Source organism: Lolium rigidum, chromosome 4 (assembly GCF_022539505.1).
Source record: "Lolium rigidum isolate FL_2022 chromosome 4, APGP_CSIRO_Lrig_0.1, whole genome shotgun sequence".
Classification (NCBI taxonomy): domain Eukaryota; kingdom Viridiplantae; phylum Streptophyta; class Magnoliopsida; order Poales; family Poaceae; genus Lolium; species Lolium rigidum.
Genome location: NC_061511.1, coordinates 51734677 through 51759236, shown reverse-complemented (window position 1 = coordinate 51759236; position 24560 = coordinate 51734677). Strand labels below are relative to the sequence as shown.

Sequence of the window (24560 nt, the reverse complement as noted above, 5' to 3'; positions counted from 1 at the left end):
ATTAGGATTCCATACCACAAGGGAAGAGTTTTCGATGTTTATTGGTGTGATTTCATGTGTTCCTCTATTTTGCATGCCCCGTGATGTTTCTCCTAGCTTTTCATCGAGAGTGGTGATTTCATGTGACTTTACTAATTTTGAGTTTTAATGGGTCGCAATACCATGAAAACACCCAAAAGAGACTTAGTTCTTACAAAAGTTGTGTGAGTGCTTCAAAGTGAGCATTTTGCACTATAAGTATAAAATTTTCATTCTGATTAGTCATTTTTGTGAACCATGTACCACTTTACATGAGTTGGGTCGGTGGTCTCGGAGCGGAGTTTTTTGCACCACAAGTCTAAAAGCTCCCCGAGTTATAGTGTCTTTAAGTGTGAAGGAACTGTCACTTTAGAGTTGTGTATTGTCTATTTTACACCACCCTTCTATACCCATATCAGGACCTCAATAAAAAGCGGAATATTTTTTATCCTTCCTTGCGCAATTTTAGTAGAAGCCTTGTTTCTTGATACCAGCGAACTACCTTGTAGCTGTCCATTGATTCCATGTGAGTTCCGTATTACCCATTAGCTAGCTTCGCGTGGAAAGTGGCGATTCAATGTGACTTTCCTCTTTTATTGTGTCATGATGGTAATAGGAACATGAAATCCCCAAAAGCGGCCAAGTACTTATAAGAGATTGGTCATTGGACTCGAAGTGGGTGCTATGCACTACGAGTCCAGAAACTTCACACGAGATAGTCCTGTTTGCGAAGGAAGTGTCACTTCATAGTTATGTATTGGTCTTTTATATTTACACCGCACTTAAATACCCATATCACCCCCATGAAAGAGAGTAAGAGTTTTGACCATTTCTCACGTGATTTTAGGGGAAACCTTGTTCCTTGGGACCCGCGACTTCTACCTTGTAGTTGTCCATCGAAAGCGGCGATTCCATGTGCGTTTCATATTACCCAGTATCTTTTCGTCGAATGTGGTGATTCAATGTGGATTTTCTCTTTCATTGTGTTATAATGGGTCGTAGCAACATGAAATCCCTAAAAGAGGCAAAGCGCTTACAAGTGATAGGTCAGTGCCCTCGAAAGTGGGGGTTATGCACTATGAGTCTGCAATCTTTGCGCGAGATAGTTAACGATATTAAGAGTTTTGACCATTCCTCGTGCAATTTGAATCGAAACCCTATCCCATGGGACCCACAACATCTAACTCCGAGCTCTTCGTTGAAAGTGGTGATTTTATGTGACTTTCCTTTTTGTTTGTGTTATAATAGGTCATAGGAACATGAAAACCCCCAAAATATATGTCAAGTTCTTTCAATAATTGGGGTCGATGGCCTCTAATTGGGGGTTACTACTTGGTTAAAAAATACTACGTGGGCACATGGCCGGAGAATTCCATAAAAATATGTCTTAAATTTGTCAAATTTAGATGTATGTAGACATTATTTAATTTATAGATATATCTAAAAATAGATAAGTCTAGGATAACATTTTATACAGGGAGGAAGTATTTCAAGAAGTGAGACATATACATGCAATTAGTGCACGCACACAATAAGAAATCGTCTTAAAACCGAATTTAGGTACTAGCCTACTACTATAGCTTTGCCCATGACACTCCTGCTGCTACATGCCTTGCTAGCTTTGCCTCTTCGTAGTATTAGTCCTCCTAGCTTGCCCCTAGGTTATAGAACATGGTACTCCTGCAACAAAAGTTAAATTGTAAAATTAATATCGTAGCATAGAATTATCAATCCATAAACTTATTATAGTTTAGAGTGATCTTGTGATTCATCGTTTCTCGACTTTACGGGTTAAAAGGAGCACAAATTTCATCAAACACTAGAAACTTACTCAAGCAAAACTTCCGATATGATGTAAAGATTCCAATTTTGATGATAACTAAATTCTGAGCACCAATATCAATTAATTTTTTATTCGTGGTGCTAAGTAATTTTTAGCTGGTGAAAAATCATATAATACTGTCTAAATTAATCTACATGGAAATTAAACCTGATTTCTCGGCTGACTTTACCATTCTCAAAATATCATAAAAATGTCGCCGTTCTTAATAATTTGACTGTCTAATCAAGTGCTACAAAGTTAGTATGACCCGAAGTGAATATCCGTTTGAAGATATTCTAATAGCTTGATTTATAGAGTTAGTGGTGTTACACCAGTTCCCCGCAAAAAAAGTGGCCGGTGTTACACCAGTGGTGTAAACTCACTGAACTCGTGTGCGTGAACGTATGGTTGAATCCCAAGTTTGGAGCGTATATATACTGTGAGGCCTCGATTGATTCAATTGCTTTGAGCCTATATACGTGAGGCAGGATACATGTAGTGATCGACACACCTAGCTGATGATGCTACGCAGCTAGCTAGGTTTGGTCGGGCTTGCAACCCATGAACTGATCGTATACATGATCTATGTGACCGCCACATTTGGTTTTGGTTCCGTGTCAGTGACTTGCTTGAGCGTCTAGATCGATGTGGGACTCAGCACGTGAGGTGTATACTCTTAGTTTTGATTCTGTCTCTCACCTCTCGTCTAGCTCGTGTTTGAACTCTGTCTGACATATTCGTCTATGGTGGGCCTTACGACACGAGTGCTGCTGTATTTGGTAGTACTCCCTATTTTCGAAGATGTACTTGTTGGTTTTATTTTCCAATAGATACATACAAATTTAAACAAGGATACGATATTTATTTTAGAACGGAGGTAGGTATGCCTGTAAGCGGTAACGGGCAGCCACGGCGCCGCTAGTCTGGCCCATGCTATTTGCTTAAGTGAACAGCCACGGTCAAGCGAAAAAACATAACGGATCCCCGCGGCGCGTTAGCTACCGCTGCCTCGTCGCTTCGAGGCTCCACTGGAAGACTCCGTAGCCGCTCCAGGCCATGGCCGGCAAAAATTCGCTCCCAATCTTCATGGCGATGGCGGCGGGCGCCATACCCACAGAGACTACACCGCCGTCGCTGCTCCGCCCCCGGCACCCCCGCTCCCCCTCCGTTCCCCTTCTCCGGCCACCTCCACCCCGTCCGACGAGGTCCATGGTGAGCTACCGGCCGTGTTCAGTGAGATCTGTGGGGAGCCGTTATAGGTAGCAACAGGAGTAGGGCGGGGCGAAGTCCGTGGTGCCAACAACGACAAGGGAGGCGCCGGCCTGCCGGCCTGGTGCAGCTGTGCGGCAGACCTAGCGGTCCACAGTTGCACATGTTGACGCGGAGTCGAAGACCTTGAGTTTCTGCTGAGTTTCCGCTTACTTCCTGGCGTTTCTACTGAGTTTCCGCTGACTGGCTGTTGTTTAGCGGGCTTAAAAGCGGCATGGCGGCCACCGCGGAACTAAGCAGGAATCAAGCAGGCAATATCTAAAACCCATTCAATGAATACGGCGCAAACGGCAAGCTGACGGGCAGCCGTGGTCGTGACCACTTACATGTATAGAGGTAGGGCAGTAGCTACTAGGGCAACACAACTTATCCAACACTATCAATTACTACCTACTCCGTACTAGCTATATATACTCGCTGCACATTCCTTCATTTTTTGGACACTTGATCGATCTTATGGTAGGTGAGTAAAGTGACTCGTCTAATTGGCAGAATCCCGCGCTATCTGAAATTCCAAAGTTCACATGAATGAAAAGAAGGCCATGGAAATTATTGAGTTGGGCCAAGACGAGAGAACCTTGTTTAGGTTTGTTTTGGGCCAAACGAAGCGCATCCTCCAACTTCACAATTCACATGAAAAGAAGGCAGACCACGACTTGGAACCTCGTCTAGGTTTTGGATCCTCCGCCGCCGCCTCAACGCCGGCCGCACCAGCCCCTCCGCCGCTCGCCGCCCACCCAACCCACCCACCCATCTCCCTCGATGTCGGACATCCCCACCCACCAAATCCCCTCCGCCCCCCTGTCCAACCCTTGCTCATCGCCTCCTGGACCCGCCGTCGCCGTCGAGGAGCACCGCCCGGCGCTGGACCTCCTCCATGGCGTCCGCGTCTACCTCTCCCTCCTCGGTGAAGTCCCGATCTCCGTTTCCTGACCTTGATTTTCTTCCTATTGCTCATGCTCTGTTCCGTGCAGAAATTTTGGAGGGGGTCATGGCCGGCCTCCCCCAGCTGCTGCTCTGCTGGTGACTGTGTGCTCGCCAGCACGGCCAAGGAGACGCCGACGACCACGCACCAGGAGTCGGCGACCTGGACATGATCGTCCAGGAGGAGGAGCTCGCACAACCCGACCACCCACAGAATAAGGTCCTCACCTTTTCCTCCATCTTCCTGCCGTGCACTAACCTAGTTCTTCCCCACGATGACATTGTCTGTGTGCACCTCTCACACGTGAGCATTTAGTTGTAAGAATGTCAGGCATTTCATTCTTGATGAGTGTGATAAGATGCTAGAGTCACTTGCTACTTTTTTTATCCATTTCTCCCATGTATACAATTTTCTGGTCATATCTTCATGTACATGACACGTGCAAGTGTAGGTTCTGCTAAGCTATTCGTTGTATATAGTCAATGAGCGCTAGTGACATATATAGTCTTTTGAGAATTAAGTTCTTGCTTGGCTACTTGCCATGTGTTGTATGTAACAGTCCCAGGATGGGATTGCGGAAACTTGTATGCTGCCATGCATCAGCTTTGCCATGACGTTGATTGTTGGCTAGTTCTCTCGCTGATTAGCCATGTGCTCGAGATGATACCTTTGCCCCTGATTCATGTAACTAGAGCTCGAAAATAAATTTTCCTTTTGTTTTTGTATTTCAGGGGAGAAGTGGAGCTGGAGCTGGTCAGGAGGTAGCGATGGCTGCCGGATCCGGCTGGAAGGATGCGGTGGTCTTCTTTTTCGACTCCGTGGGTTTAGGTGAGTCCTCGGGTGGCGATGGCAATAGATTCCGTGGATTTATGATATGGATGCCATAGTACATTCAAGTCTCCACAAGTCTTGTTTTTTACATGATGATCTGTGACACCATCAAGCCATGTTTGTATTGGTGTTTTGCAATTCTATTGACATGTTAGGCCAATTTCGAAATCTGATCCTTCTTGCTAAATCCGCACTAGCTGATCATCATGTTTTGTTTTTGTTCAAGAAAAATGAGCACTAAATGAGAGACATGTGTCGCAGCTGGCCTGTGGCTGCAGGCCATCACTTGGAAGGAAGCTGGAAGATCCTGGGGACAAGCTTGGTCGGCTTCCTTTCTAGCGCCTTAATGAACTGGTTATGATGCATGTTATGTTGTATGTAACTTGCATGCTGTTGTGCATCAACTTTGCCCGGTATTGTTCGGTGATGCGGACATTTTCGTTGATTATATGTTTGTGTCACATGGGCTGTGTCGTATGCACCATTGTCTTAATTGACGTATGATATTTGCTGTCTAGGTTTGGATGTCCAAAAAACAGGCAAGGTCTTGCCAAAATTTTGAGCACTCCCTTGCTAATTAATTTCGAACATCCTTGCTACTTAGTAGCTTAATGACTCATTCTATTTATTAAATAAAATCCTGCTGATCTTTGTAAACAAGTAGAAAGAAGTAATTGTTGACAAGTGCTAGATAGGAAGCAGAATCAATCATCGATAAGGATCTGTTGCCTTTCTTGGAAATTGTTTTAGCTTTATCAGTTCCTTGTGTAAATTAGAAGTTTGGAATTAGACCAGTTCCTGATTCCTGTAACTTGAGCTCCAAAATATTTTGTCTTTTCGTTTTTTGTATTGCAGGGATAAGTGGAGCTGGCCCAGAAGGTAGCCATGGCCGCCGGATCTGGCCGGCAGGCAGCGGTTCCTTCTTCTTCGAATCGTGGGTTTAGGTGAGTACTTGGGTAGCCATGACACCAACTCTTGATTTAGTTGAGGCTGGTTTAGGACCATACCATGGCTATATGTTGGTGTTATGAGAGTGTCACCTCTTATGTCCTTTCCATTTCTTTGAGATCATGCTATGCGTTGTTTTCAAGAGGCTGGTTGCACCTGTTTGAAGATATCTGTTTAGATTAATGTTTGAAGCTAGAGGTAGAACCTGGAGTCACACTAAACCAAAATTTTCATATATTTTGGGCTGAACCTTGATCTTGAGTTACTATTATTAATGTGTCTGGTTACGCTTGTTTGGAGCTGATCTGCACTAAAGTGGCTAAGTTCCGATGCATATTAATTGCCGGGATTATTATTGTTTTTGCTTAGCTGATTCCTAAAATGAATTCTGTTAGGAAGCTCATTGATGCCTGTGCTGGATGTTCCCAGTTTTAGTAAGAAAGAGTAACAAAACTTCCTTTTTTTCAGCAGGTAAAGAAAGAAGAGCAAGAAGGCTACAAAGAAGGACCTGCCCAGATCCCTTCACTTTCTGCATGTAATCTTCTTGGTGCTGTAGTCGGGAAGCGCGAACCAGGCGTCCCGTCGTATGTAGTGCCGCTTTTCGGTCCATGCAATATTCGGTAGTACTCGATGTTGTAAAATCCATTTTTGTAATGCTCCATGCTTTGGAAGTTGTAACAATTTGGTAAATGTGCACGTGTGTGATGTTTGTTCCTAGCTTGCGTTTCTTTGCGTTAGACTTGTCAGCAAGGTTGGATCGTGTGGCTGTACGAACATTTATTCTACTACTATATTGTTTGATTTGTGGTCTGAATGTTGCTAAACAGGGAAAGGTCATGGCAAAATTTTGAGTACTACGTATGTGTCTCAAATGAACCAGGTCGATCAGATGAGAAGGTAAATCGGTTTGCGGAGGATTAATTAGTATATATCACTTATCTTTCATTTGTGCATGCAGAGGCAGCGTTGGTACCATACAGGCATACACGCACACATAGCGGGAAATAAGGGAAAATTGAGACCCTGCAATAATTGGATCGATTGGGATTTAATTAGTTTCCAAATATAGTGCCAAAATTTTCGTTTTGGGCTGAGCGGTAATCTCCACTATTCTAGCTGAAACGTCCCCCCGAAAAAATGTACTTTGACCCAGATGAAACATCGATCCCTCCAGCGATCCACCCATACCATGCTGCCGTGAAAGTCACAAGGTACTTTGGTCTGAAGGGCAGATCCTGCATATTGATGATCAAATGTCAGCATACCAAGCACCAGACTTCACAAGGCTACAGAGATAAAGACTGTTTGGAATATTTTTTAAAAACCCAACATGTGATGTTCCTAGTTTCTTACTTAATAGTAGCAACCAGACAACATGAGATGACCATCCGCGAGTACTGCATGATCGGCTCCCGTAATCAGGCTTGCCCTGCCGATGCCCCCCACTAGCGTCGAACACTTGGATGGATTTCAAATCTTATTGAACTGGACGGCCGCGACGATTATTAGGTGGAGGGCAGCCATGGACCATCAACAAACAAAGGTTCAGCAAAACATGATTGGTGGTCATGGTTTAATCTGGAAACTTTGAGGTTCGTAACGATTATTAGGTTTCCTCCTCTCGCCCGCGTGTGGCGACGTGGAGAAACCCTAGAGGGAGTTGACGGTGGTCGGAGAAGCGCGACTCGCCGCGCTCGTACCACACCTGCTCCACCCCCTCGCCGCGCCACAGGATGCGGTCGCACCTGCAGTATGTTCCAACCCAATAATTAGAGACAAGCTGAAGAAAATCAACTATACTAGACTAGATTGATTACGGCGCCGCGAAATTATAAAATCACAACGTGCGTGGTCAAGGGCCATGGAGTAGCAAGTTACTCTAGCTACATTCCCTACGCGACAAGGACTGGTCACCATGGAGTCTACAGTACTGCTCTAGCCTTCCTAGTTAACTCTGAGAATCGCAGAACATGTGTGTCCCCAACCATCGATCGCTTGACATGTCGTGCACTTGGATTTCCTTCCTTCCGCGCGGAGAAGCGAAGCGAACGACTTGGTCTCGCAGCGGACGTGGGCCACGCGGTTGCGCGGCTGGGCGACTCGATGGGAGGGCGGTTGCGAGCGAGGCGTGGGCCACGCGGTCAACCGGGCAGCGGGCGCGGGTAAGTCAACGGACCCGAACTAAACACGCGCGCTACCAATCCTACTCCAGCTTGCTGTCTCGCGACCAATCCGGCCTGCCGACGGCAAAAATACGTACGTTGCGCGCGGAAATCGTGCCGCGGCCATCACATGTAGGCATGCCATTGATTATCCGTAGGGTCGCATGCCCTCTAATCCGTCTCACTTAATAACCTGCCACATCTCCGAGGCTCCACGTCACCGATCCGTGCCCCAAACCATCTCCGCCCTTCATCCCGGCCAGCCGATGCTCATCCAGCAGCACAGATCCATCCATCTTTTCTGTCTCCCGCTCCAAAGCAGGGCCCTTATTCCTCCATCTCCATCTATAAAAGAAGCCCATGGTCGCCGCCGCGGGCGGCAGCGCGTGCCGTGACTTATGACTTTGGACTTTGGCGACGGGACGGAGAGGCCACCATGTCGTGCGCCGGAGAGGAAACTATACATGTGTGGCCGGACGCCGGCGTCATCCTTCCACGGCATCCCCCTCCCATTTCGATCTCTCCCCGTCTATGTCTCCCTAAAGCCGTTCTTCATCCGGCTCAGCGCTCCGCATACATGCTGCAGAAAGCCGTCGTCGGCGCTGACCGACGCATGCGGTGGTAGTTCCTACCGTGTTAGTGGGCAAATGAGATAGGTCTGTGTCGGATCTCGGTTGTTTCAAGATTAATTAAGCCAATTGATTCTCGTCGAAACTAACGGTCCGGAGTTTTCATTGCAACTTGAACATCATGGCCGACCTGTAGTTGCTGGTATCGTCAAACAGATATATACCCGCCTTGTAATTCCAGTATAATTTTTCTGAATATTGTACAACCCACATTTGACCCATTGAGCGCCATGTGTTGCTCCAAATGCATCCTAAAATAGGTACTACTTCCATACAAGCTTATCAGCTCTTTTTTTTGTCTCTCTACGTTGCTGCTTGTTAGATAGGAGATACGAAGAGGCAGATCGATGGCTCGGATGGACTTTGCCGGTTTGATCGCTGAAACCAAGCTCCAGGTCCAGGAAAAAGTAAACAAATTAATGTAGGCGTGCATGCAATCCGAGGCTAATTTCTATCCATAATAACAGGCTCTTCCATGCATGTTTCCAATGGAAATAACTACATAGCGATGCCCCTAGATACGGGCTCATGCATGGAATGAGACAATCACAAGAACCATCCCTGTTCGCTGTCATGTGTTGAATTAACTAACTACAAATCTCAAATGGTGGACAAGATACCGACATTCTTGTGCCAACTATCAGACCGTTTACAACTGAATAACTACGACATCTTCTCATCAAAGTAGTTTTACTTAATCTAATAACTGAAGTTCGTTAGCTGAAAAGATTTACATGCATGCAACTTATAAAGGCAAATCAACCACCTAAAAGGAAATGGAGGAAAGCACCAAAACATGCACACCGCCTAAAAGTCCAAGTCACACGTGCCGTACGCGCGCGCGTAGGACTCGCCTCTTTTCGTATATATAGAGCCAATGTTGGAGGGAAGATAGGTTCGAAATTTTGGGGAGAAAAGCAGATGGGCGTGAATTATCTATCTCTTAACACCAAGAGATGGAGGGCTCAGATGCCTACTACAACGGATGGATGACATGGGTGTTGGTATTTGGAAACAATATGGGCGACCGCTTATTTTTTAAATCCCAGTGATTATGGGATTGCATAGTTATGGATCGACGCTTTCCTTTCCTTGTAGTACGAACGTGATCCTCTCCCTAGGGAAGCAAGCCTCATTGGAGATACTCCTCGATTAGAGCCGTGCATGCATGCCGTGTAATATGCATGGTATAGGTTTTTATTATTCATGTTGCCAAAAAAGTTGGTGCTTCCTATACAACGTCCGAGATGGAGGCAAGGCCCAGCTAAGCTGCCCACAAGTTTGACACATGTATTTCAATTCAATCGAAAAAACGATACATACATAAAAGTCTTGGCACACTAAGATGAAATACATGATCGATGTATATTAGCATGTGGCCGGAAGACAAATGGCACCCTCAGCTAGAGGAGCGGTCATGCTTTCTGAGTGGTGATCGTCGTCAAGCGCACCGCCACCGCACCCAAGCGAGGCGAGTAAGAGCTGAGCTGAACATCAGGCTGATGTCTAGTTGATGTTGCTGCATGCTACTATCAGAAAACTACTATGAGTAAGAACCAGGTATATGTTTTACGGGACGGATGGAGTACCACTTTCTTCAATTTTACTGTATGTAATATATGAATCGAAGAGGCACTTGCACCGTTGGTAGTACCAACAGTGGTTAAGATTTATCAAAATTTGGATGAATCTATCTAGTACTATTTAGATGCATTTGAATTTAAACAAAATTTTGACACTTTTGGTGTGTACGGAGCAAGTAGTAGTGATTTTTTGACTAAATAGTAAGCAAATGCCCATGCCCAGCCTCTTTTTACTTCCCATAAAGTCCCGACTCACGTTTTATCCTCAAATCCTGGCCGCCGCCGGTGAGGGCATCTCCAGCGGCGCGACGCAAACGGACGCTGAGCGACCGCTTGTGTCCGACCGTTTGTGTCCGCCATGACCGAAAATGCGTCGTGCACCACCTCCAGCGGCGCGACGCAAAGTGATCGGACTGTCCGCGGAGACGCAAACCTGGCCCAAAGTGATCGGGCCGTCCGCGGAGACGCAAACCTGGCGATGCCTCGAGACGCTCAAGGACGCCGCCGCCAACGCGAGGCTGGATCAGTGCCTGCAAGAGGACGCGGCGGCGCACCGAGCCATAGCGGCCGCGCGGGAGGCGGCGGAGAAGCAGGAGACGGAGCGACGCAACGACGGTGCCGGCCCGTCAGGAAGCAAGTAGTCTAGGCCTATAGATCTACTTTGTATAGTTTTTATGCATTCTTATGTACTACTTTGAATGTTTTTAACTATGTTGCAATTCAAAAAATGGGTCGCCCCGGTGGGAGCACACCCAGACGCAAACGGGCGAGCGGACAAAATATGTCCGTGGGGCGACGCAAACGGATGCTCGTGACCACTTTTGGGCGTCCGAAATGCGTCGCGCCGGTGGAGATGCGGTGAGTCGGCCAGAATTCATTCGCAGCAATGGGACGTACAGTAGAAAAAGAAAGGTGCCTTGTTGGTCCATGTGAAGTCGATCCGTCAATGAATGAGCAGCGTGACATACATACACCAGCAGCAGCAGCCCCTCAAGAGAAACAGCCTGGTCAACTGGACTGACCACTGGAGATCGAATTAAACTCAATCCCGAGCAGCTCCCGTCCATGTGCGACGCGTCGATTCCGGTCCCGTCCATGTGCGTTGACCCGCGCGTGCGTAACTCGCCCTCCGTCCACGCGACGCGACGCGACGGTTGGGCTGGGCTGCAAGTTGCGCAGGGGCTGGATGTCGGAAGGCTTCTCCGGCGTTTCGGCGTCAAAAAAGAAAAAAAAAAAAACACAGTCCCACTACAACATTCCGGTCCCCTTCCCTGCGCCCATTATCCGCTTCTCCCATCGATCCGCCGCCGGTGGCAAACCTCACAATAGCGACACTGGATACGGCGGCGGCGACGAGTTGCGACGGCTCTCTGCGCCGCACAGCCGGGGACGGCCGACGAATGCGGGGGTCGATGGTAGGACGGCGGCGATCTCCAGGCGAGCTCCAAATGGCGGACGAGGCGGCGTCGAGCTCGATGCAAGCGGCGGCCGCGCTGGCCTCCCTCCATCTCCCGCAACCAGGTGGGCGGCCCAAAGTCCCTTGTTCAGAAATTTTTGGGTGTACCGTCAGGGGGAAGACCCATTGTGCTGCATGGAGAAAAGACGGACAAAATCGAGGAACTACGAGCTCTGTACCTAAATAACGGACTAAGGGCATCCATCCCCCATGCTGTTAGTTTGCTTAAGAACAATGAGGACGAAGAGTCCTTCATGAGGACATTTTTTCTTATTGCACTTGCAGCCGTGCTCACCCCCACCACTGGAAATACAATAGACCTTGACTACCTGTGGCCCCTTGAAGATATGTCAAAGGTTCAGGACCTCGATTGGGCTGGCCATATCACGGAGCATCTGATGGACGACGTCCAGAAATTTCAGTTCAAGTCCAGGGAGGAAAAAAAGACCAACTTCTGGGTTGGCGGGTGCTTGCCTTTGCTCATGGTTTGACCTCTCAATTTCTCCCCTCCTTCCCTCCCTCCTGTTGTACACTAGTGCACTGATGACATGGCTTTGATGCTGCTCCTGGCATTTCTTTTCTGATGTTATTGCTATGGTGATTCTGCAGTTATAACTTATAAGTACTTCATGTTGCACTCTGTTTGATTTAGTTGATGCTGCAATTATGGTGGTAATGGCGTTCTCAAGTTAAACTTATAAGCCATTCATTTTGCATTATGATTTTGTTGTTGGCATTTCTTTGTTGATGCCGGTGATCTGCAGTTATATTCAGTTCATACTGCAGTCCGTATACATATCTTCTTCTCTTTGTTATTGTGATTCTGCAGCTTGTACACTTTCCTATTTAAATAAATCGTATGTAGATTTATTGATGTTATCCTTTTCAATGCCAGATTTTCTTTTGCCAAAAGCGTTCATAACTTTGTTTATACTATGAACCTTGTTTCAAACTCTGCTTTTGTAGATTGCTTACATGGACCACCTGGATCTTCCTAGAGGACGAATTGTAGACCGTGAAATTAACTACTCGAGTGCCCGGGATCTGCCATGTTTCAAAGCATGATTTCCAATTTATCGCGATTGCTGACCTGCATCGTCAACATTACAAGTTTGCCACATTTGGAATACTTCCTGTATGTTGTTTTCTCTACCTTTTTCACTTTGTAGTTTGTGTTTGCAGCATACAATGTCTAAAGGCGAATTATTTTCCCATTCTTGCTTTTTATGGGTATTATGCGAGTTCCGTAAAAGAACACCGTACGCCGATAATCTAAAAACCGAGACGAAGTAGCAGAAGATGATCTTCATACTTTCTCCAACTTAAAGGATCAAGTCTTATCAGGGCAATGTGATCTTAAAGAAGTAGATGAGGAAAAAATAGATGAACTTGCACAGGAAGTCCAACCTGAAATCCTTCGGTTTACGAAACAAGCATCCATCATTCCCCTTTTGGAAGAACTGATGTTTGCTCAAATCAAGGTAATACCGAGGAAAGTCGTATAGATTATTTTAATACTTCAAGGAGCACCATGATGATACCACACGATTAACAGGAACTAAAAAATCCTCTAGCCGTGGAAGGGGCAGTTCTAGCAGAATACTACAAAGGCGGCTCGACACCCTCTTCATCCGAGAAATCAGGTTACCATGTCGGCGTGCATGCACATATGCATCAAATCTTAATTGCTTGTGGATTTATTTATCCGTGAACTACTTTTGTACGGAAGAAGACGAGTGCTCGAGAATACAAATCTTTTGAGTCGGATGCTCATCCAACACCTCCGTAAGCTGATTATGGGGTAATATTTAGGAGCTGTCTATCCGGAGCACAGATTGAGAAAGTAAACCCTCTTATCCGGAAGATTCAACCGTGAAGCTATTGTATTCGTAGCTACCATGAGGAACTGCGATGTTCAACTACCTAGTCCTCTTCGGTATATTTCTGTTCTTCTATATCAAATGTGCAGCTCACTGTTTTTTATATGAACTGGTTGTGGTAGCTACATTCCAGCTTTCAATATTCCCTGGTAAAATCCTGCCATTGTCAAGTTCTCGTGAACTTTCTAAATGATTGGATAAATGATTCTTTCTTGCTTCACAATTGAAACCATGCCTTTTCCGTTCAGCCTCGAGTTTTCCTTTATTGGTTCTTGCGTAATGACATCGAATCTTGTCCACACATAACTAGATCATTTCGAAGGAACGTGCCTTAGCCACGACTGCACACTTTCCGGATGAAAATGGGACTGTCACACTTCAGGTGCCGGGCAAGAGTGAGAAGTGGCGGCCGAGATTCTTCATAGAAAAAGGCACATGCATGCTTGCGAGCAACCGGTTGGACTTCGTGTGTGACAACCAAGTGCGGGTGGGCGACATCTCGCATCTTTGTACCGGCAAAGGGCGGAGAAAGTTCCGCATTCATGGTCCATATAATTCGTGCTGAAGTTACTCATCATAGGGCTGTTAAAAGGGTTCGCACAAGCCATGATTCTTCGGTTGATGGGGAGGAATGACAAACCCGGATGTCGACTCGGAATGCAAGAGACCGATGCTCGTTAAAGGTTATAACGACTTTGTACGGAGCAACGCGAGGGACATGTGTCTGTTTGAATTGATGGGGAGGAGTCGGGAGGAAGCCTACCACAGTCCAGTGTTGTTTTCGTAGACCGGTTCTAGTTTGTGAAACAGAATGATGAGAGTTAGGCAATTAGCATGTAGAAGCTCTTCCTGTTGGTGCCCCGTGCGTCTTTGGCATGTTTTCTCGCTCTCTAATCAAGGTATGCATATAAGGCTGACATATTTTGGGCTTCTAGCTCAGCTTCTAGACTTGTTAAATTCAAGTTTTTTTTCCAAGTAATTTTGCATGCATCAACGAGTATTGCCAGTTCTTGTTTGTCGTTCACGAGACTCGGTATCGAGTAACAATGTAACTTCTTCTATGAAGTCAATGAACTCAGCATAAATAAGTAACAAGGCCTGGTGGCAACTATACATAAATATGTACTAATGGACGAAAGACTTCACCATACATTGTCGGCAAATACATATGCTCAAGTTGTATCACATGCAAAGGCGAAGTGTGCATTGGCTCTAAGGTGTCTACAAACCAGTTCGGTGCTCTACTATTACCTTGGTAATACTATGAGCTCCCTTTTAGCCTTACTAATCAGTACAGTGAGCGGGGTTGCGGATTTGTATGTACCTCCTATTTGGCCATTTATATATCCGATTACTGGAGCACAAAGTCTTCGGGGACTTGTCTGTACTCATCTTCAGCAATTCGAAGGTTGGTGACAATGCACCTTATGTTACTCGGAATTTCTGGTAGCAAGAGATAGTGAACTATTTTTTCGAGAAAATAAATGGCGGACACCACACCACCGTCTTTTCTTCGATTCCAAATCGATGAGTTCCTCTAAGGTAAGCATATACTATCGTACATCTTTTTTTTTTAAGGTTAGCGTATCTTTTGTTAAAGCTGAATGAAGTTCATCTCTTGGAGCGCTACAGCAAGTATATAAATGAAATCAACAATGTCTTCTAAATAGTTGTTTTTGATGTGTATGACCAGTACTCCTTGACCAGCTCGCGAAAGAGCGATCCTTCAGCTTCCATGAGCTTTGTAGGCCTGTCATACTCCACTACTCTCCCCGGAAGTGTTCACATATAGCTCATTAGTATGGAAAGATCCACAATACATTTGGTTTCAACTATAATCCACATATTCCATATTAACCGATGCTGGTCAATAATAAGGTGCCGGTAAGAGAAACATACCGTCACTCATTGCAAGCACCATATCACAGTCCATAACCGTTGGTATACGGTGAGCAACCGTAATAACAAGTGCAATTTTTGAATTCTCTCCGGATCGTTTTCTCGAAGGACGGCATACGTTGCGTTGTCTATAGAAGCTGTGGCCTCATCAAGAACTAAGATACGGCACCTTCTCAAAAGTACACGTCCCGGAGAGAAGAGCTGCCTTTGGCCCATGCTCCAGTTCGATCCATCTTCCATAACTATTATGATAAGCTCTTAATCGGTACTATGAAGGAGATAGTTACAAACACCATGCTATCGCGATGATGTAGCTAATAGGCATATGCTAAGACTACTAACTCGTTTGACATATATAGGGCAAAAGCATTTTGACACCTATTTTGATTTTTCGAGATAACTAGAGCATAGCTTTATGTTCAGATCTGAAGTCTCCTACCATGTGAATCCAATCCCTGTTCTTTCTCCTGGACCGCTTCAAGAAGTTGGCATTTGTCAAGAACCTGCAAGCACATTCAAATCCACTTTAGTGATTCCTTTTGAAATGCAAGCATACGTGATATGGTCCTAAAGAGAAATGCCTCATGACTAACAAATACATTGGGTTCTTTTGGTGTAACGCCTTTTCATGTTAATGTTATCTCGTTCATTGGGTTTGGGTAAGACGAGAAAAAGCAACATAGATAGTTGTGTACATTTTACCTCCCATATTTGTTGATCCGAGAATTGCCCAAGAGGATCTAGATTGTATCTTACTCGTACCTCGAAAAAGTGTTGGATCTTGTGGAATGATACCCAAACGCGAACGCAGGTCATGTAAGCCTACCGTACTGATGTCCATGGAGTCTATAATTATTTTCCCTCCAACAGAGTTCAACAAGTCGAAACAGCGCACCGATTAGTGTTGTCTTGCCACTTCCTGTCCGACCAACTATACCAATCTTATCTCCAGCTTCAAACTTGCAAGTGATTCCATGTAGTACAAAGGGAGCATCTTTCCTATACCTAATCTGTTGAATGAAAGTCAATTGCATAAGTTTGTTAATAGGATGGTACCTTGTACATGTAAATATTTACCTTCAAATCTGTAAGCTCCACATTGCCATCTTTGGGCCAATCTGGTGCTGGTCGATTTTCTCCGACAACTTCTGCTGCTTCACTTTTTATGTCCATGTACTGCCTCACCCGTTCCACCGAAATTATTTGATTTGCAAGCTTGCATTGGTTTTGAATAGAAAAAACAAACGACGTGTTCAGGGAAAGACCATAGGACAGTGCCATTCCCACAAAACCTGTCCAAAAGGAATTTATCATACCATTCGTAATGTTAATTTACTGAATAGTGTGAAATACATATAGTTAGTTGACTCTGGCACATACACATCAGGATTAAAACTGCATTTCATAATGTTAATTTACCAGGGCTAAAAGTTCCTTGAGGGAGAAGAACCATGAGAAAAGCGAGAAAAAGAAAGAACCACGGCGCTCATTATTTCCGGACGTTGAATCAACCATTCGATTGCTTTGCAAAATTATGGAAACATGGACTGGCATTCTTGTCAACAAGATCCAAATTTTCAGCAAAGAAACGATCTTCTTCCCCAAAGGCCCTTACTCGTTATAGCCCCCGAAATTGATTCACTCAAGTGATTTGCTAGAGTAGACTTGGTAGTGCCACCGATCCGCATCAATTCCTTAGCCGTGGCTAGATAGTACCTCTCGCATGAATTGGAGTATGAAACCAAATAACCCAAGAAACGGGGATGATCCATAGAGAAAAGAAGTCACACCAATTACCTGCAACCTAGTTGCCAAAACAACCATTGGCACGGATATAAGTAGAACTTCCCATTTAACAACAGCCAATACCCCTAGATTGCCATATGCATTTAAACTGGCAGCAAGGCTGAACATGAAAGCAAATGGAACATCAAGGTCAAGGATGTTCAAATCCAAAGAGACCTGCATTAGAAGAGAAAGGGAGCAAGTTAACCCCTCATGATAAACTCTCCAGGTGTAGAACAAACGTATAATTGCTTGTACTATCTATGCCCATGTATACAAGACCACTCAATCTTGTCTTAAGTCAAATGGTTTAAGTTTGACCAAGTTTACAGAAATAAATGTCAATATGTACACAACAAAATCAGGATCGTCAGGTCTATCATCAAATTAGTATGCTTTCAAACTATATTCATTGGGCATTGTAGATGTTAATATTTTTCTATAAATCTGTTCAAACTTAAACATGTTTGATTAAGATAAGACTAAGTGGCCTTGTATACATGACCGAGGGAGGGAGTATATCTTCTTTAAGAATTCTTACCCGGCTAAGAACTCTTCCTATAGGAGTAGTATCAAAAAATGACATGGGTGCACGAAACAAGGAACTGAGTAATCGGGAAAATAAGAATCTTGATGTCCGAATCCCAAGGACAACGACCGATAAAGATCTTGATAGCAAGAAGAACATTGTGCAAACTCCGATAACAATGTACACATTAATTAACTTCAGTGTACTAATATGAGGATTTTGGACATTGGCGGCCATCCACGAACTCGGGCTATCCGCCCAACGAATGAAAATCATGTGAGAAATCACAGCAAAAGAGGCATACACCAAGCCTTTATTCTCGCCGCAAGTAATACATATAAGGCTTAACACCAAGCATCTCCAGTTTCCTTTTCCTCTTTCTTGATCGCTTGATCTCGCTGGTGATGGCTTCACATAATCTCTATATCTCGCTTCCATGACTACCATCCTTTTCATTTATCGATGTTTCCTTAGCTCGCGAGGGGGTATGTTATTGAGATCCGAAACACCACTAGTATCTTTATGGCCATTTACAAGGTCCTTAAATTCTTTACAATCCGCCAACGAGTTTGGTAAGATCCGAACGGATAACCTCTCCATCGGACATTAACTCGCCCAAAATACATCGGTAGTATCGGATGACATTGACTAATAACTAAAATACTGTAGATAAAGATAATACATAGAGGAAAAAATATCCTCATATGGTTACGTCTTTCAAGGTAGAGAGAGATACCAAAATGGAGTCAAATACGGGCAGAAAATCAACTTGGTGGGTCACCAACAGGACAGTCTTGTCTGATAGAGCACCCATTACATATTTCTGTCAGAAAGCAAAGAGATTCATAAAACAATGAGTAAGCAAACAGAAACACACCATTTGGGACTGATGTAACAAACAAAATTACAACTCCAGTTATTTTTTTCACATGACTAGAACCGTAAGGGACACTATAAGAAATAACAAGTTATTTTTTTTCACATAACCGCCATCACCTTGGCTGCTATGATGTTGCCTGTGCCAGTAGTGTTGGCAAAGAGAAGGCGAGAATGTCAACTAAAGGTAACATTACTTGGAGTTGTGGTTTTATGTTGCATCAGCCCCAAAAGGTGTGTGTCACGTGTAATTTACTCTAACCCGGTTTCACAATCAAATGATAAAACAATTTGCACACTTCCTATATGACCTTACATTGAAGAGTCTTGTTGCTGTGTGGGCATCAACAAGACCGAAAGGGTCATCAAGAAGATATATATCCGCATTTTGGTATAGTGCACGAGCAAGTCGGACGCGCCGCTTCGACCACCACCGAGGTTTACTCCTCTCTCCCCAATTTCAGTACAATCTCCATATGGCATCATTTCAAGGTCTTTGACCAACGAGCACCGTTCAAGTGTGTCTTGGTATCTTTGCTCGTCCATCGAAGATCCAAACAGAATATTGTCTTGCACGAGCTTCTGTTTGGATCCATGCATTCTGAGAAACGTATGCTATTTTCCCACATACTTGGATCTGAAATGTTTGTCCAAAGATCAGGAATTTGATATTAAGCACTTACGAAGAAAGAATTAATAAACATACTTCAAGTTGACAACTATAGTCAAATAATTTTTATGCGATGGCTAGGGATCGGACTACTGATCCTAGCATCCCGTCGGACCACCCTGAATTGTTCGATCGAGTGTCTTTGGGCTCGTTGGATTTAGTCCTCGTAACATGCACCCTCACGGCTACGGACTAGCTATTACTTGCTCCGTTCCAAAATAATTGAAAGTTCAATGTTCGTTCTAAGTCAATTGCTCTAAGTTTGACCGGTTTTGTAGGAAAAAAATCTGTACATTTGGTTCCTTGAAGTCACCATAATACAATGGTTCATATGTGTTCATGAAAAGTCGAACAAACTCATAAATTGATACCCATGTGTTTCGTGGAAAGGTGAAGATAGCATACCATGCCTTCGACTCCCGGGGACTTCTCCCAAGATATGACAGCCAAAAGTGTCGACTTTCCCGACCCTACCTCTCCACAAATTGCAACCTTTTCTCCAGCTTTGACTACCAAATTCACATTCTTCAGAGTTGGTTTTGGTGGATTCTCATCCCATGAGAGACCGCACGAATTCATCGCTATATGGTAATAATCAATTCCAGCATGGTATCTCTTCCTCACTTGCCCGTTCAGCTCGGGTGCATCAAGGAACTTTACTATCCGAGTGAAAGCAACCTTAGCTCGTATCACAACTGCAATAAGATCCGGTATTGACCTTACTGGGTCATGCACAAGACGCAGAGTTGCCACGAAGGTGAAGACATTGCTCGCATCAAGAGGGATTTCCAAAATATAGCATGTGAGGAAGGTAGCTGCTCGAAGCCAAAACAGGCGACACCCGAAGAGGAAATTGTTGTACACCCTCCTAAGCTGGAATGCCCATAACCACTTGTACTCGACCTCCCTCAGCCCCTCGATGACCTTCTTGAAGTGGCCTTCCCATGCATATAGTTTCAAGACCTTCATATGAAGTAGTGACTGGGACATGGCCTTCAATCTCACATCCTGTGCTTCCATAAGCTTACTCTGGAATCTGTGTTGCAGCTTGGCCAATGGAGCGCTGCAGAGCACATTGATGACAATGACGACTAGCGACGAAATCATCGCGGGGCCAACCGCGCCGTACGTAATCGCCAGACCAATGCAGAGCTGAACGCTTGTTGTCCATGTCTGATGGAACCAGTACGGGAATTCCCCGATCCGGTAGGCGTCGACGGTCACATAGTTGATGATTTGTCCAGAAGAGTGCTCCAGTTTCCCTTCATTTGACAGCCTCTGTTGTTTCTTATAAATAGCGGCGGACAGGAAGGACCTCACCTGCAGTCCTAATCTCCGAGTGCGGAAATACCACCGCTCTCGCGACAACGATTCACAACATTTGCACACGAACATTACGGCAGCAAGCACACATCCTTGGTATTCAAAGGTCCCTTTCCCAAGTGATACATTGATGAATGCCTTGAGAAGTATCGGGCCTGTAGATAAGGTGAGAATCTTGAGCAATGCAAAGAAACCCGAGACCAGGATCGCATGCCTCGTGGCAAGAAACAATTGTCCGGAAGATTGATGGCGTGGCGTCCGACCCCAACGATCGCTTCAGCTTCTCCGTGAACATCAGGTACTGGCTGTGTGCTCGATCTTTGGCGCCTAAAAGTGGCATGTCTTTGTCCTCAATGGGCTTCTCATAGCCCATCTTCATCAAAGGATTCAACCACCAAAATGACATCTCGCTGAGAAAACCAGCTTGAGCAAAAGGAGTTACCTCGCCATCAGTCTCCGTGTTCAGGGGCTTGTATGAACCATCTCCAATTTCTCCATAACCCTCTTCATCATGGCTTGGTCGAATGGCATAAATAAGGAGGAGAGCCGCACCTGGTAGGGACAGAAGATCTAAACAAGCCTTGACGGTGATGGTCTTGTGTGCAACAATATCAGCAACTGAAGAATAACAGATGAACGCTGTGAAGATGCTCTGCAAGACCGACCAAGACCGAACAAATGCCGCTCCAAGGAGCCGAGGCCTGATGCCGAGAGCCAAGTTGGTAAGGATCAAATTCAGTCCTTGAGATAATGCTACAAGACACCAATAAACAGAAGCATCCTGATTGAACACCAGCATCCGCAGCCCTAGCTCAAGATAAACCAAACCCGAGCAGCCATTGAACAGCAGAGCAGCCCAATGTAGTCGTGACTCGAGCGCGGAAGCTCTACTCTTTAGAGTTTTGACAATCAATTGGAGAGCGAGCACGGATACAAGCAGAGCGGTGATGCCAACCGAAACCGGACGATTCATGCGGGTAGAGGAGTTGAACATTTCCTTTGAAGCACATGAGGCCACACCTGAAATGTAGTCATGGAGTATTGGAGTGAGATGATCCGCCAAGCATATATGCATAGTGCTGGTCAACAGATAGCTATGTATGTAACATGAGCGGAAGGGTGAGGAGAGCACTGACTTGTGAGGGAACCCAGATGTTCAGCCTCTGTTGCACACGGGGGTGAATCAGCTCCTGTTACAGGCCTGAAACCATGAACGAGAAACTAGTCAGGACAAATAAAATCGAGGAGCCCGGAAGCTGGCAGTGTACGTTCAATGGCTGTTGCACGTACAGCTAGATCAAAAGAACAAACCGCGAAAGAATGGGATCAGAAACCAAGACTATGCGCAGAAGAGAACGTGGCTATATCACCCACATATGCGAGAAGATGCGAGTGATAACAGGGCCGGACGCGAGGAAATCACCTTGTGGTCACGACGGCCAGACGCGAGCACGGTGCAGCTCCGGATTTGAGTTCCACAGCGGTAGTGTCAACGGCGACACGGCCGGCGGCTGGCTTGAACCTAGCTTGGAGTCTACGTCGAAAACCCAGACTAGGCCACCTGATATGGACGTTACCGGTGCCGGGGAAGACGCCGCGTGGCTGGCTGGTATCTCTGTCACCGGCACCGGGCAAGACAGGCACGAATGCACTGGATCTCGTGGTCACCGATGATGGCGACGACCGCCGCGGAGTCGGGAAAGAAGGCTGGCCGCGAATCATGGCTGCTCCCGGTTTGCCTCAACGCTCCAAGAGGAAACGAGAGAGACTATGAGATTGGAGTGACAGCGCGCGCGGGTATACATTTTTAAAACTATTCCTCGACTTAAAAACATAGTACTCCATTTGGAGTGACAACGCGCGCGCGAGAGTACCGTATTTGTCAACTCTTCTTATGTCCATCTTGTCATATTGTACTCCCGGGATGATTAGATATGATATTTCTTAAGAGCAATTTATATTCTCTACAATTCCCTTGCACGCTATTATTATTGATACACTTTAACGAGTCAACTTGGCAGTACTACTAATTTTGTTTGTTCATACAATGCCTTAGCCTTCCATTATTAAGGAATCAACATCAGTACCAATTTTCGAAGTTTGCGCCAAGAACCTTCATCACATGTTGTTCGATAAACTCCACATGATGCTCATTTCTTTTTGACTCTTACCATATGCATCAAGTTGACAATCTTAATTAATCGCGTATGTTAATATGGAGCTTTGCCACCATTCGACACAAGGGAATCAATCATCTATCCTTTTTGTTTTGGCATTATTCATTGACTGACTAGACCTGGTTTGTCTGCCAAGGAACACGAACCCAGGAAGTCAAGTTATTTGGGTCGGAGACAAGCAAACCAACCTGTGGTTGGATAGTTTGGCAACCTCAGTCCACCAAAGTTTAAACCTCAGGTTTGACATTTTAGTGTTCCATTAAAAAGCGGAATATTCTTTAGTGGAAGGTGGCGTTTCCGTCGACAACGAGACATCATCTCAAGACATGCTGTATCAGTTTCTTGGACTTAGTCTCTCGGAGGTGCTCATAGAGGCAGGGTGTGGGTGCGTTCATAGAGGTGAGAGTACATATGTGTGAGCGTTTGCGTCTGTAATGTGTTTCACAAAAAAAAAGCTATTTGGGTCGGGGAAATAGATAGAAATATTTGTTTGAACTATTTTTCCACTTATGTTGGCTAGGTGGCAGTGGTGGGTAATTTACGACAACTGAAGTGGAAAAAGTTTTGTTGACGGGCGTAAAATGGGAGAAACCTTCACCCTTTAATATTAGGTGTAGGTGTAGGTGTAGATATTGATGTAGCTATAGTGTTATAGATATAGATACAAATATAAATATAAATAGAGATACAGACATAGGTATAGGTGTATACATATAGATGTAGATATAGAAGTAGCGCCTAGCCTAAGCATCCAAAACCATAAATCAAATCACCCGCACACCGATCACTTATACTACCATTTATCATTCACTCAGTTCTCATCCAAGAAGGTACCTGCTACCAAATAATTAACAAGATGTTCTTCTCATCACCTCCCGTAAGTGTTCAAAGTGTGTGTTAATTTTTTTTATCTCGCCCATGGAGTTAGTTCAATTCTTGTTTGGTGCATAAATGAAGTCGAGACTACAAATATGATGATAAGGGGTGTGTTGTTGTGCGACGTTCCAACGCTAAATTGCATGTTCCAGTGCTATAAAGGGTCAAGCAAGTGCCTGCGGTGTTGCTTGGACCTCGGCCTTGCCCATGGCTATTGCAGCCTCTTCCGTTGGGACCTCTGCTGCTGCTGCAAAAACTACACCGAGACGTCACAGGTCCCACCCATCACCGATAACAGCCGCAGTCTGGCGCTCCGGCGCCTACTCCTCACTTTCTTTATTCCTGATCATGCTTAGTTCTCATCTTCTACAAATTTACATGTCATTTACAAAACTTATTGAGTATGATTTTTAAGAGAATAATAAAACAAACAGTGTCCTATCCTCTTCCATGCTACTTGCTGTCTTTGTTGTGCCACATGTTTTATTTAAATTTTCTTACCATATAATCCAAGGATTAGTTGCTAGAAAATAGATTTAAAATAACATGGTGTGCGGTTATTATTGTTTTCTTTATAAAACTAAAATCTAGCATAATTATTTACCCTTAAAGATGTCCTGAATGGTAAATTTGGAAACACCGAATAGCCAGAGGTGGAAAACTTGAACAACAATACTTCCGTGTGAGCCTCGACGACATGTCCTACAACCGGCCTCTAGTATTGTCAGTTGTGCGATGCGTGCCGTGTGTAATTTTATGGAGTGATTTACCAATAAATATTATTTAATTGCGGTTTATATGGATGATGGCTCCCAAGTGCACGAAATTGTAGTACTTTTCAATAAGAAAGGTTTTCGGAGCTGAATGTATTGGTTAGTAAGTTTTACAAGTAAACCAATAAA

At 44.9% G+C, this 24560-nt stretch overlaps 2 pseudogenes; one reads left to right on the top strand and one right to left on the bottom strand.

The window, feature by feature from the left end:
• Positions 1 to 11587: 11587 nt before the first annotated feature.
• Positions 11588 to 14310, top strand: LOC124647039 (annotated as a pseudogene).
• An 875-nt stretch (positions 14311 to 15185) lies between these two features.
• Positions 15186 to 22327, bottom strand: LOC124647038 (annotated as a pseudogene).
• Positions 22328 to 24560: the final 2233 nt, after the last annotated feature.